The sequence below is a fragment of the Ictalurus punctatus genome, chromosome 16, assembly GCF_001660625.3.
Source record: "Ictalurus punctatus breed USDA103 chromosome 16, Coco_2.0, whole genome shotgun sequence".
NCBI classification, from domain to species: Eukaryota; Metazoa; Chordata; class Actinopteri; order Siluriformes; family Ictaluridae; genus Ictalurus; species Ictalurus punctatus.
In genome coordinates this window covers 8,752,178-8,766,117 of record NC_030431.2, presented here as the reverse complement: position 1 = coordinate 8,766,117, position 13,940 = coordinate 8,752,178, and positions in this window count along the sequence as shown.

Genomic DNA, 13,940 nt, shown 5'->3' with positions numbered 1-13,940 from the left:
TATTTATTATGAGTTGGTTAGGTGTTCATGGAAGAGGTGGGTCTTTAGCTGTTTTTTGAAGATGGTGAGAGATTCTGCGGTCCGGATTGAGATTGGAAGTGCATTCCACCACTGAGGAACAGTTAGAGTGAAGGTTCTGGAAAGGGACCTTGCGCCACGCTGAGTTGCAACTGCTAAACGTCAGTCGCTAATCGATCACAGATTGTGAGAGGGAACATAGGCCTTCGGGAGAGAGTTGAGGTAGGAGGGTGCTGTTCCTGACAAGAGACAACTTTTCACTGAAATATACGAATTTTGGTACTTGTGTGTAACATGGCAATACTTAGTAAAAAGTCTCTTAAACTCATGCCCTAAACTCAGCAGGAAGTCAGCCATTTAGATATTTATATTCAATTGTTACTGTGTTTTTGCCATGTCCAGGCCTCTTACTTTAACAAACTCCTCCTAGAGATTTCATCAGATTGACATCATATTTCGTCAGTCTCATCTAAAGGCCTTGACAATGTAAGTTGTGAAGCTTTTGAGTTTTCGCTGCATGGCATGGCATATGGCAGTCTCATAAATTTCGATGTTTCGCCAAGAAAAATTCTTATAAAAAAAGTTCTTATAACTCAAACATACAATGTCAAATCTTCCCAAAACTTCACGTTTGATATGAATCCTGCTGAAGACATTTACATGCCAATAATAGGTTTTAGTCATAGCGCCTTCTACTGGCAACAGGAAGTGACATGTTTTACACTGTGACATACTCCTATCAACATATTAAAATATGCCAGTAAGAGGTATCTATGCTAGCAACATGCTAGAAATATGTTACACCATGCCAGCAACACTTAGCTAAGTGCTGAAACATGATATTACTGCCACGAAACAGTAAGTTGTTATGGCACAAACATACAGTGTTTAATTTGTACCACACTTCACATATTTGATAAGAGTCCTGGCCTAAAGACACCTATATGTCAATATTCAGTTACAGTCAGAGCACCGTTTTTTGGGACATCTTCTTCAACTAACTTTCAATTCACACTCACTGCACTGTTGGATGTACAACTCTCATAATGCTGTGAAGGGTGTAAGTAGACCCTGCTCCATGTGATATTTTTACCGTACAAATTCTACATTCTTCCTTTGTGTTGTTTTTGTTATTAAAATTCATGTTTTAAATGTATTAAAATGGAGAATGTTATCACATGTGATTTGTCACACGCACATATACGTCAATACAACATTAAGTCAGTGCATGGAGTGTGCGAGGCCGAGCAGTGTGGCTAAAAGATCATCCTATTATTCTGTCTTGTATTCATTAAAAAAATAAAATAAAATAACAATAATAAATTGTCTCTCAGATGGGATGCAGCTCCCATCGTTCACTTAAAGGAGCCGGCTCAAAGTACCGACTTGTTTGCAACGACACCTAGTATCGAATACAGGTTAACAAAGGTGAGTTTAAAACCACTCAAAATGAGCTGCTAGTCTATATATTTCTGTAAAGCTGCTTTGTTAACATGTCCATTGTTAAAACACCAATAGAATTGAAATCAGCTCCGATTAGCGCTGTGACTTCACAGTGAACTGATGTCAAGTGAGTGTTACACATTCAGACTATCTGAGAGTTATTGCATAAGGATTGCATTTGGTGAATATTTATCATTAGAGTCTTGCCACTCATCAAAATGTGTGCTGTCAGAAACGCTTTTGAGAGACTACTGCACTCTTCAGCTTTACACTGACTGTCAAGGCTATTCCGTCCTAATCAGAACAACAAACCGGAGAACAACGTGGAGGCCAGGAACCACAGGAATGTGGCTATGGAAGGATATCTGTTCAAGTGATCAAGAAATATCTTCAAAACTTGGAACAGGTTAGGAGTGAGCTCAAAACTCTTTGAGAGTTATAGTTATAAAGGCTGTAGGTTAAATTGATAAAGATGAAGTTATAAGCATCCTTTAATTATTGACTAGATTAGCCACATGGCTCCAGTGAAAAGTGAAAACTTCACATCTTTACCCACTAAATTTATCTTGACTGCTTGAATTCATTTGGGGGTAAATTGTGTGCGTCTTTCCCAAATGTCACCAAAACTGTGTTTAAGAGTTTAATTTCCATATTAGCATTTATTAGTAGTTCAACAATCTCTCTTGTTTTTTCTGCATTAAGAGACAAGTTGTTGTCATCATTTTCGCTGACAAGGACCACCACTGTCATGTCGTCAGCAAATTTGATGATATGATCGGATTCAGACTTAGCAGAACAGTCATGGGTGAACAGTGTGAACAGCAGTGGGCTGAGTACGCAGCCTTTGGGGGTGCCTGTGTTCAGCATGATGGTGCATGATCTTCTGCTGCTGATGCGTACTGTCTGTGGTCTCTCTGTCAGAAAGTCGAGAATCCAATTACAGAGGGAGGTGTCAAGGCCCAGGAGGAGGAGTTTCTTAACCAGCTGCTGGGGGATGATTGTGTTGAATGCTGAACTGAAGTCAATTCTAACATACGTGTTAGAATAGTGTCCAGGTGTGATAGAGCTGAGTGCAGTGAGTGTGAGATGGCGTCGTCGGTGGAGCGGTTGAGGCGGTATGCAAACTGGAGTGGGTCCAGTGAGGCAGGGAGGGATGAATTGATGCATCTAATGACTAGTTGTTCAAAGCACTTCATCATAATATGAATGAATGCCTTTTATTGTCACTATACACATGTACAATGAAATTAAGAGCCACTCCTTTTTGTTCCGTGCAAACATGTACATTCAATAAACAAGAAGAATAAACAGATAAATAAACAGATAAATAAACAAGATAAATAAACAAGATATTGGGATGGATGGGGGAGGTACTATGAAATGCACAGTTTTGAGACACTATATACATATGCTGTGAACTCAGTACTCAGAATAGGAGTCAGAACTCAGAATAGGAGTCAGTGCCACACGGCAATAATCATTTAGACATGTCACCGTTGACTTCTTTGGTACTGGTTTTTTAAAAGCCTGTGGGGACTACAGCTTGGCTCTGAGAGATGTTGAAAAATGTCTGTGAGGATGTCTGTCAGCAGATTAGCACAGTCCTTGATCATTCACCTTGATATGTTGTCTGGGCCTGCAGCTTTGTGTGGATTAACTCCAGACAGGATCCTCCTCACGTCAACTGATCATAAAACTGTTTTCTCCTTATTCACGAATGGATTTCGATTTTGCAGACGAATGCTTTGACTAATGATCATTCCTTCTAGTGCTATGAACATTGTACACCTGGCTCAGATGTATTATTCGTTCAGTATTATTCATTACCCCAGCATCGCATTGTTCAGTATTAGTACAGTATTACCATTTCTTGCGCACCATTTTTATTGTGTTTCACGTCACACAGAGGGGTGATTAATTTTATCAATAACCAATTCTGTGTTCTCAGGGTCACCAAGATCACAAAATTATTGCTGGATTCATTTTTAATCTGTGGTAGGGCTAATGTACAAGGAAAAACTGCCAAACACAATGCTCCACCACCAGCTAGTGCACCTTTCCAAAGTTTACAGATCAATTTCACACATGCTATTGGAAAGGAACCTTAAGTATCTGCTGGTCATTGTCAAAAAATTCTCCAAATGGGAAGAAGCTCTCGCATGCTCTTAGGAGAATGCCAATACAGTGGCAAAGATTCTTGCTAAGAAAATAAAACCTCAGTATGGCATACCACAGTCAATTGACAGCGTTTGTATCAAAGGTGATGCAGAAACTTTGTAAATACTTTAATATTTACTGGAATTTCCAAATAGCATATCATCCTTAAAGCTCAGGTATAGTGGAACAAAAAAATTGCACTATTAAAGACAGACTAACCAAGGCTATGGTTGAAACAGGAAAACAAAAAAACATTTGGGTAGATCTGCTTCCAGCAGCTCTCTGTGAAATCAGAATGACACCACATCCAAAATCACAAATGTCTCTTTTCGAGATCTTAAGGGGCAGGCCATTTCCAACTCCTTGGACTAAAGGTAACCCCGGCATTTCTTTTAAACATTTCTTTTGCAGGATACCTGGAGCTGATTGTCGTTAATTACACTCAAGCCTCAAGTGAAAAATTGAACAGTGTGCATGGTAATGTCTCTGCTTCACTCCATTTACCTGCAAAAAAGCCTACTGTCCCTTTCCTCTCAGGTGACTCAGTACTTGTGAAAAGTCGGAACCCTCAACTAGCAATCACACTAACCACCGAGCTCGCAGCCTCAGTGTGTCCACACTAGTCCACTGAAGCGATGTCCTAGTATCACATCTTCAACAGCTGAGAAGGGGAACATTCACAATCAAGCTGCCCTTAGGGGGCCTCTGCTCACCTCACCTTAACATGTGTTATGTATAACATGTGTACACATATAGGTTTCTGTGTATTAGCATATTCACATTCTTTTTTGTATGAATAAGTTGAGGGAAGGACTTCCCTAATTCTGTGGAAGCTTAAAGCTGCCTTTCACCAGAGAGCATTGCACAGGTCCCGTTGGGACCTAAGAGGGCATTGATAAATATTAATATAGCATGCTCTCTTACTTTAGCTCATGAGTTTATGTCAGTTCTCTCTCTCTCTTGAGAACACTGTGACCTTTTTCTTGTCTCCCTAACCACCCATATCACAGGAATATGTCTTTCTCTCTTAGTTTCTCTTATCTTGCAAAAACATGCTACCACTCTGGTTTCTTCGTACATAATGTACCCATGGCCTGCCATTTTTACCTTGACTGATGTCTGATGTGTCTAACCAATAAGAATTCAAACTATTGCCTGATATACAGTATCTCACAAAAGTGGGTACACCCCTCACATTTTTGTAAATATTTGATTATATCTTTTAATGTGACAACACTGAAGAAATGACACTTTGCTACAATGTAAAGTAGTGAGTGTACAGCTTGTATAACAGTGTACATTTACTGTCCCCTCAAAATAACTCAACACACAGTCATTAATGTCTAAACCACTGGCAACAAAAGCAAGTACACCCCTAAGTGAAAATGTCCAAATTGGGCCTAAAGTGTCAATATTTTGTGTGGCCACCATTATTTTCCAGCACTGCCTTAACCCTCTTGGGCATGGAGTTCACCAGAGCTTCACAGGTTGCCACTGGAGTCCTCTTCCACTCCTCCATGATGACATCACGGATCTGGTGGATGTTAGAGACCTTGTGCACCTCCACCTTCTGTTTGAGGATGCCCCACAGATGCTCAATAGAGTTTAGGTCTGGAGACAGGCTTGGGCAGTCCATCACCTTCACCCTCAGCTTGTTTAGCAAGGCAGTGGTCATCTTGGAGGTGTGTTTGGGGTCATTATCATGCTGGAATACTGCCCTGCGGCCATGCTGTGCTTCAGTATGTCACAGTACATGTTGGAATTCATGGTTCCCTCAATGAACTGTAGCTCCCCAGTGTCGGCAGCACTCATGCAGCCCCAGACCATGACACTCCCACCACCATGCTTGATTGTAGGCAAGACACTTGTCTTTGTACTCCTCACCTGGTTGCCGCCACACACGCTTGACACCATCTGAACCAAATAAGTTTATCTTGGTCTCATCAGACCACAGGATATGGTTCCAGTAATCCATGTCCTTAGTCTGCTTGTCTTCAGCAAACTGTTTGCGGGCTTTCTTGTGCATCATCTTTAGAAGAGGCTTCCTTCTGGGACGACAGCCATGCAGCCCAATTTGATGCAGTGTCCGGCGTATTTTCTGAGCTCGGACAAGTTGACCCCCCAACCCTTCAACCTCTGCAGCAATGCTGGCAGCACTCATACGTCTATTTCCCAAAGACAACCTCTGGATATGACGCTGAGCACGTCCACTCAACTTCTTTGGTCGACCATGGCGAGGCCTGTTCTGAATGGAACCTGTCCTGTTAAACTGCTGTATGGTCTTGGCCACTGTGCTGCAGCTCAGTGTCACGGTCTTGTCAATCTTCTTATAGCCTAGGCAATCTTTATATAGAGCAACAATTCTTTTTTTTCAGATCCTCAGAGAGTTCTTTGCCATGAGGTGCCATGTTGAACTTCCATAAGACATAAGCTTAGTAAAGTTGAGGATTGTGTAAAGGACATTAGACATTGGATGTTAATTAACTTCCTTCTGCTTAATTCTGATAAAACAGAAATACTTTTATTAGGCCCACGTGTAGCTAGAAGTATCCTTTCTGATCACATGGTTACTCTGGATGGTCTTTCTGTTTCATCATGTGCAGCAGTTAAAGACCTTGGAGTGATTATTGACTCCAGCCTATCATTTGATGCTCATGTAGATAATATTACTAGGATAGCCTTCTTTCATCTCAGAAATATTTCTAAAATAAGAAACATATTGTCACTACATGATGCGGAAATACTAGTTCATGCATTCGTCACCTCTAGATTAGATTACTGTAATGCCATACTGTCTGGATGTTCCAGTAGGAATATAAATAAGCTCCAATTAGTCCAGAATGCAGCTGCTAGAGTCCTAACTAGAACTAGAAGATACGACCATATCACACCGATATTATCCACACTGCATTGGCTCCCAGTAAAATCTCGCATTAATTATAAAATACTCTTATTAACCTATAAAGCACTAAACGGTCTCGTGCCACAATATCTAAGCGACCTTTTGGTTTTATATGATCCGCCACGCCTACTTAGATCAAAAGATGCAGGCTATCTGACGGTACCTCGAATAGTGAAGGCTACAGCAGGGGGAAGAGCTTTCTCTTATAGGGCCCCACAGTTATGGAACAGTCTTCCTATTAGTGTTCGGGACTCAGACACAGTCTCAGTGTTTAAGTCTAAGCTTAAAACGTATTTGTTTACTCAAGCCTACCCTGACGAGATTCTGTTCTACTTTCTCCCTCTCTCCTTTCGCCGAGCCCCACACGAATTTATGGAGATACTAGAGATCCTGATCCTTTCAGCCTCTGGATGGAGCTCAAATCTTCTTTAATTCCAGACTGCTGGGACTACGGCTGCTCTTAACACCATACAGACTTCATATAAATCCATAATGAACTTTTTCACAATATCTGTTGTTACCCAGATGAGGATGGGTTCCCTTCTGAGTCAGGTTCCTCTCAAGGTTTCTTCCTCTTAAAACATCTTAGGGAGTTTTTCCTTGCCACCGTCGCCACTCAGTGGCTTGCTCAGTTGGGATAAATTCACACCTTTAATATCTGTATACCGTGTTGATATTTCTGTAAAGCTGCTTTGAGACAATGTCTATTGTAAAAAGCGCTATACAAATAAAATTGAATTGAATTGAATTGACCAGTATGAGGGAGTGTGAGAGCAATGACAACAAATTTAACACACCTGCTCCCCATTCACACCTGAGACCTAACAAGTCACTTAACACTGGGGAGGGAAAATGGCTAATTGGGCCCAATTTGGACATTTTCACTTAGGGGTGTATTCACTTTTGTTGCCAGCAGTTTAGACATTAATGGCTGTGTGTTGAGCTATTTTGAGGAGACAGCTAATTTACAGTGTTATACAAGCTGTACATTCACTACTTTACATTGTAGCAAAGTGTCATTTCTTCAGTGTTGTCACATGAAAAGATATAATCAAATATTTACAAAAATGTTAGGGGTGTACTCACTTTTGTGAGATTCTGTATATACTCTTGCCTTTTTGAATAAACTGAGAGTCTTTGCTATCTGACCTTGTGTGTGTGTGTGTCTGTCTGTCTTATTGCAACTCTCCCGAGCACTCAAAACAGGATATAGCTTTGGCAGTGTGGCGGATAGTATGAGTTATTCTCATCCTCATCAATTTCACATTTTATCTTTTCTACATCATCAAAAGATTTTCTAACACACAAAGAGCGGTCTTCCCACCACACTGGACCTATCTCAGTATGCATACCATCCCAACCACTCAACAGAGGACACCATATCTGCTACTATCCACCTTGATGAGTCAGCATATAGAGAGGCTCATAGGATGGTTTAGAGACAATAATCTATCTCTTAATGTTGATGAGACTAAACTACAGCATATGCAAAGTCACCAGTATTGCGGACAACACCTGTCACCTTTCATATGTAATTCACCCGCCATCTGGCAGAAGGTGGCGCGCCACCAGCAGACTCCACAACAGTTTCTTTCCTGAGGCAGTCACATCACACCCCGCGGCCTCCCAATGCTCACCTGGGCTAGTCAAACACCTAATCCAGTATGACTCATTACCACTGCACACCGCACTTTACAATGCTGCATAAATCATTTTTATATTATGGAAGTCATTTTTTGCTGCCAATATTGCTGCTATACTTGTGCTGCTACACTGCACAATAATTTACGGCCTACGTTCTGTGCATTTATTGTCCTGCATATTTATTGTTCTGCGCATTTATTGTCTGGCTTTCATCTCATACTATTGTGTATTTGCCATTTATGTAGTCTTGCGTAGTGTTCTGTGTTGCACAGTGGTCCTGAAGAAATTATATTTAGGTCCAATGTCTTCTTCTTTGTCCGGCCTTTTCCCATACCTACTTGGGGTTGGCTCTCCTAATCTTTTGTCTCCAGATTGCTCTGTTCTGGGTCATCGTTGGGTCTATATTGTTTTTAGCGAGGTCTTTATTTATAACATCCATCCATGTTAGGCAGTGTCTTCCACAGCTTCTCTTTCCTGTACCAAGCTCCAGCACTTTTCTGGTCATGTGGTATTCTGGTTTTCTCATCACATGTCCGCACCATCGTAGGCGCGCTTCAGTCAATTTTTCATGTAGTGATCTGACTTTAAAACTGCCCCTGATATATTGGTTTGGAACCTTATCTAGGAGTGTCACTCTGCAGACCATCTCAGCATTCTCATTTCATTTACACTCATTCAGCACCGTATGTTAAAGCAGGTCTCACAGCGGACTTATAAATCTTGCCTTTGATTTGCACTGGTATTCTTTTGTCACAGAGTACTCCTGTTAAATTTCTCCATTTCAGCCACCCTGCACTCGCGCGACTTGTAATATCGGCATTAATAGAGCCATTGCTAGATAGAATGCTACCGAGGTATTTAAAATTGGTGACTGAGTTAAGTGTGGAGTTTTGGAGCGAAACTGTGTAATTTTCGTTGCTGTCTGAAAAGCTTCAGTGCATTCTAAAGCCAGCATTTTCCATCATAGCTCTCCAATCTTCCGGGTGTTGTTGGAGCTCTCTTGGGTCTTCGCTGATAAGGACGACATCGTCTGCATAGAGAATGTCCCAGGGTGTTGAATGTTGTATCTCTGCCGTTACATAATTCATCACCAGGTTAAAAAGTAGGGGGCTGAGTACTGCACCTTGATGAACTCCTACTCTCACTTCAAAACAGTTGCTGATTCCTGGTGGGCAACGCACCTTAGTGGTTACGCCTTCGTATATGTCGGCCACTATATTGATGAGACATTCGGGCACTTTTTGCACTTCTCTTTTTTAGTGGTCTCGGAACACGGTCGAAAGCTTTTTCTAAATCTATAAACACCATGTGTAGATCTTGGTGTATAGCATTGGTTGTTGATTTTTCTGCATTGAATCTGCACTGTTTTCAGTGACTTTAGTTAGATACAACAATCTTCTATTTATTACCCGTTCCCAAATTTTAAAGGTGTGTTCCCTCAGAGTCTTATGTCACCTTTGTTATTGTAAAAAGGCACTAGGTAGCTTTTTCTCCATGCAGTTGGAATGCCGTCATCAGGAATTTTGTTGAACAAGGTTGTCAGGAAATAAACTCCCGGGTCTCCTAACCTCTTCCACAACTCTGACAGTATGTCAACAGGCCCAGTGGCCTTGTTATTGGCCATTTTATGGACTGCTAATTTAACCTCATCTGGTATGATTATTGGCCAAGGACCTACCACAGGTGCTTGTTCTTGAGGTGGTTCACATGGATATGTTTGGTTGAATAGTTGTGAATAATACTCTTTCCATCTCTGCTTTATGTCATCGTTAGATGTTAATAGGTGTCCTTGAGCGTCTCTGATGTACTTGATGGTTTTTGTATCTTGGGTGTCTCTGTTTTGTGACTTTAAAGAGTTGCTTATCATTAGGTGCGGCTTCCAACTTAGCATATAAATCTTCCTTAGTAACGGCCCTTGCCTATGCTACTGCACATCTCGCATCTTTTTTGCGGTCTGATCATTTTGGTCCAATGTATACAAGCTATATAGAGGAATGACAAAAACTCATGTGACTTGACTTACTGTGACCCAGTCAACAGCCAGCTGATGGATGCAGTAACTATGACTCATAGGAAGAGTTTCACCTGTGAGTGGATAGACTGTAAAACTTAAGTCAGTTTGGACATGTGTGTGACACTTCCCCTGGGATGGGTCGGGCATTAGAAGAGTGGAGGCAGGCTTGGAACAACTGAAAAGAGCTCCTAATTATGACATCTGCTTTTCAGTGCATTTATCTCACTGTGCACACTATGCACATGGGTGTTCTGCTCATCTCTCTCATGGCTTTCATCTCTCCTCCCTCTATCCTTGCCGCCACTCACTGAAACACAGAACATTTATTAGCCAAATTCTGCACCGGTGTATGATACTTACCAGTCACTTTTTCCAGCTCTGCCCTCCATTCACAAACCAGCAGTTGACCACCTCCCCCACCCTCACAGTATGCAAACCTTTGATCATCCACGTTTCTGTGGGATCCTTGTCATAGGCCTGTAGGGACCTAATTCAGGTATATACAGTGTTGTGAAAAAGTATCTTCTGTTTTTGTGTATATCTCATACTGAATACTATTAGAGTTTCAAACCAAATACAGCATAAAACAAAGGCAACCTGAGTAAACACACAATACAGTTCTTATTTTAGTGAAGCAAAAAAAGTTATCCAACACCGGTCACCCATGTGAAAAACTAATTACCCACTTAAGCTTCTGGTTGTGCCACCACCTATCAGTAATAACTGCAACCAAATGCTTGAGATAACTGGAGATCAGTCTTTCACTGCACTGTGGTTGAATTTTGGCCCACACTTCTTTGCAGAAAAGCTTCAGTTCAGCAACACTGGAGGGTTTTCGAGCAGCCTGTTTAAGGTCCTGCCACATCATGGCAATTGGTTCAAGTAAGGACTTTGACTAGGCCACTCCAAAACATTAATTTAGCTTTGAACCATTCAGAGGTGGACATACTCCTATGAGTTAGATCGTTGTCTTGCTACATAATCCAGTTGCGCTTGAGTTTCAATTATGGATTGAAGAATCAACATTCTCCTTTAGGATTTTATGGTAGAGAGCAGAATTCATGTTTCCCTCACCATCACACTTCACTGTGAGGGTTACGGTGGTTCTTTGGAGTCTCAGAGCCTTCTGAGACTGATGTACTTCAACACCTTTTTTTTTTCCATAATTTCTAGAATTTCTTCAAACTTTGGCATAGTGTGTTACTAGGTAAGACCTTTTAACCAACTTCATGCTGTTGGAAAAGTTCTATTTAATTGTTGATTTGATTAAACAGAGCTGGCAGTAATTAGGCCTGGTTGCGTCTAGTTCAGCCGAACACCATTATGAATGCAGTTTCATAGATTTTGAGAATTAGTTACAATGGGGGCAAATACATTTTCGCATAGGCCCAGTTGTCATTGAAATACTTTTTTTGCTTTAACATATAATATTATCATTTAAAAACTAGTTTTTGTTTACTCAGGTTGCCTTTGTTTCATCTTAGATTTTGTTTTAATTTCTGAAATAATTTAGTATTAGATACACACAAAAACAGAAGCAGATGAGAAAGGATGGGAGCAAATATTTTTTCACAGCACACTGGTTTTCCTGTTAGTACTTCAGTTGGGAAAATGCACAGTTGGTGTTTAATACCAAAGCCTGTACTCAATCCAGACTTGTTTCAGCAGTAACTTTAGCCAATTTAAATTTGATGGCTTAATTACTTTGTTCTATCACATACCCCATAGGTCCACTTCTCAACCACCTGCTCCAACCTGTATAACTGAAACCTTATAGAGAAAAGTCAGCAGTACATTGAGGTCAGAATCATCACAAGAATAAAAACATATTTGTAAACATGGGGAGGAACAGGAACAGCAGTGTGTTTTGCCATGGCTGGAGCATTACCCTGTGAAACAAAATTGGTTTGTTTAGAATGAGCTTGACATTTATAAATGGCTATTTCTTTGGTCAAATGAATAGCCTCCAAAAGATTATTAGCAAGTTTATTATGCGAAATTGGTTTCTCATTTAAGGTTTGAAAAGCTTTGAAAAGCTTTGAAATAGCAACTGTGGAATGACAAACAGAAAAAGCATATTGGCTGTCTTAAAACACATCAGAGGGTTTTCTTCAGATAATATACAGTTGGGTCCATAAGTATTTGGACAGTGACAAAATTTTAATATTTTTGCCTCTGTACTCCACCACAATGTATTTTAAATGATGCAATAAGATGTGATTGAAGTATAGACATTCGCTTTAAGAGGTTTAACAAAAATATTACATTTACTGTAGGAATTACAGACATTTTTAAAATATATTTCCTAAATTTTCACAGGCTCAAAAGTAATTCAAAGTAAAAAGTGGTCTTCCATACCTTTTGGTGTTGTTGAGCTTGCCATTGCATTCCTTTGTTTTTAAGATTGTACGAAATTGTTGATTTGACCACTCCTAAAGTCTCTCTGATAGGTCTATTTTGTTTTTTCAGCCTAATGATGGCCTCCTTCACTTGCATCGACACCTTTTTGGACCACATATTGAGAGTTCCCATGAATAGCTACCAAATCCAACACTTCAACACTTAAATAACACTTACATAAAGAAACAGACCACAGTCAATTGTCCAATTACTTTTGAGCCTGCTAAAATGGACAGACTATCAAAAAAATGGCTAAATTGTTAATGCAATATTTTTGTTAAATCACTTGAATTAAAGTTGAAAGTCTGCACTTCAGTCATAAGTTGATTGCTTCCAAATCCAATGTGGTGGTGTACAGAGGCAAAATAAGTAAAACGGTCACTGCCCAAATACTTACGGACCTGAATGTACACCCTCTTGTCAAAGCAAACAATTTAGAAGCTGTGCAGAGATGGTTTTAGGAAGTTTCTATTACAGAGAATTGATCCACCACTGCATAGGCAGTGGAGGGCGAGCAATCAATCAATCTCAGTGAAGAACCATCCACATAGAAATATTGTCACAGTTGTCCATAGGGTCTAAGGTCCGGTCTAGGTTTGTAGTTAATGTCTATAACAATCACAGTCATGAGGTAGGCCTTCAGTTTCATTTGGAAAAAGAGTACCTGGGTTCAGGGTGTTACACTGGTGGATGGAAATATGGGATATTATGAGTACATTGTTTTGATAAGATAGCATGTGCACAGCTGTGAGATTAAAGGTGTATGCTTATGTGAGAATGGAATGCACAGCATGTGGAATCTAGGGTGTATGGCTACTAAGTCAGCACTTGAGCACACAGCCTCAGTAGCCGCCACAGCACAAAAATGGCAAATGGCCCCTGACCACTGGATCCAAATGTTTGTAATAATATGCAAACAATCTAAGCCAATCACCATGGTTGAGTGAGAACAGCAGCCATGCAAAAATCCCTTTCATTCATGAATAATTTAAAAAGGTGATTATAAACTGGAATACCCAATACAGGTACCAAACAGAGAGAAACTTTGAAATTTTTAAACACAATTTCAGCAGTCGGTGTCCAATTAATAGGGTCCACAATTTGGAGGCCATGGGCCAAATCAGACAATGGTTGAGTAATCTTAGCATAGTCAATTATCCAAGTTCTGCAATAACCTGCTATGCCTATTAATGAACCTTGGTGGTAGTTTTTGGCAGGGAGGTAATAATCAAGAGACCAGTTTTGATATGATTGGGTTAAGAATGAATGTTGAATATTAGCTAGGTATTATACTGATGGTTTTACAAGAGGCAACTTTTCTTTAGAAACCTTGTGACCACTGCTTGCTGGAAAAAAATAGTA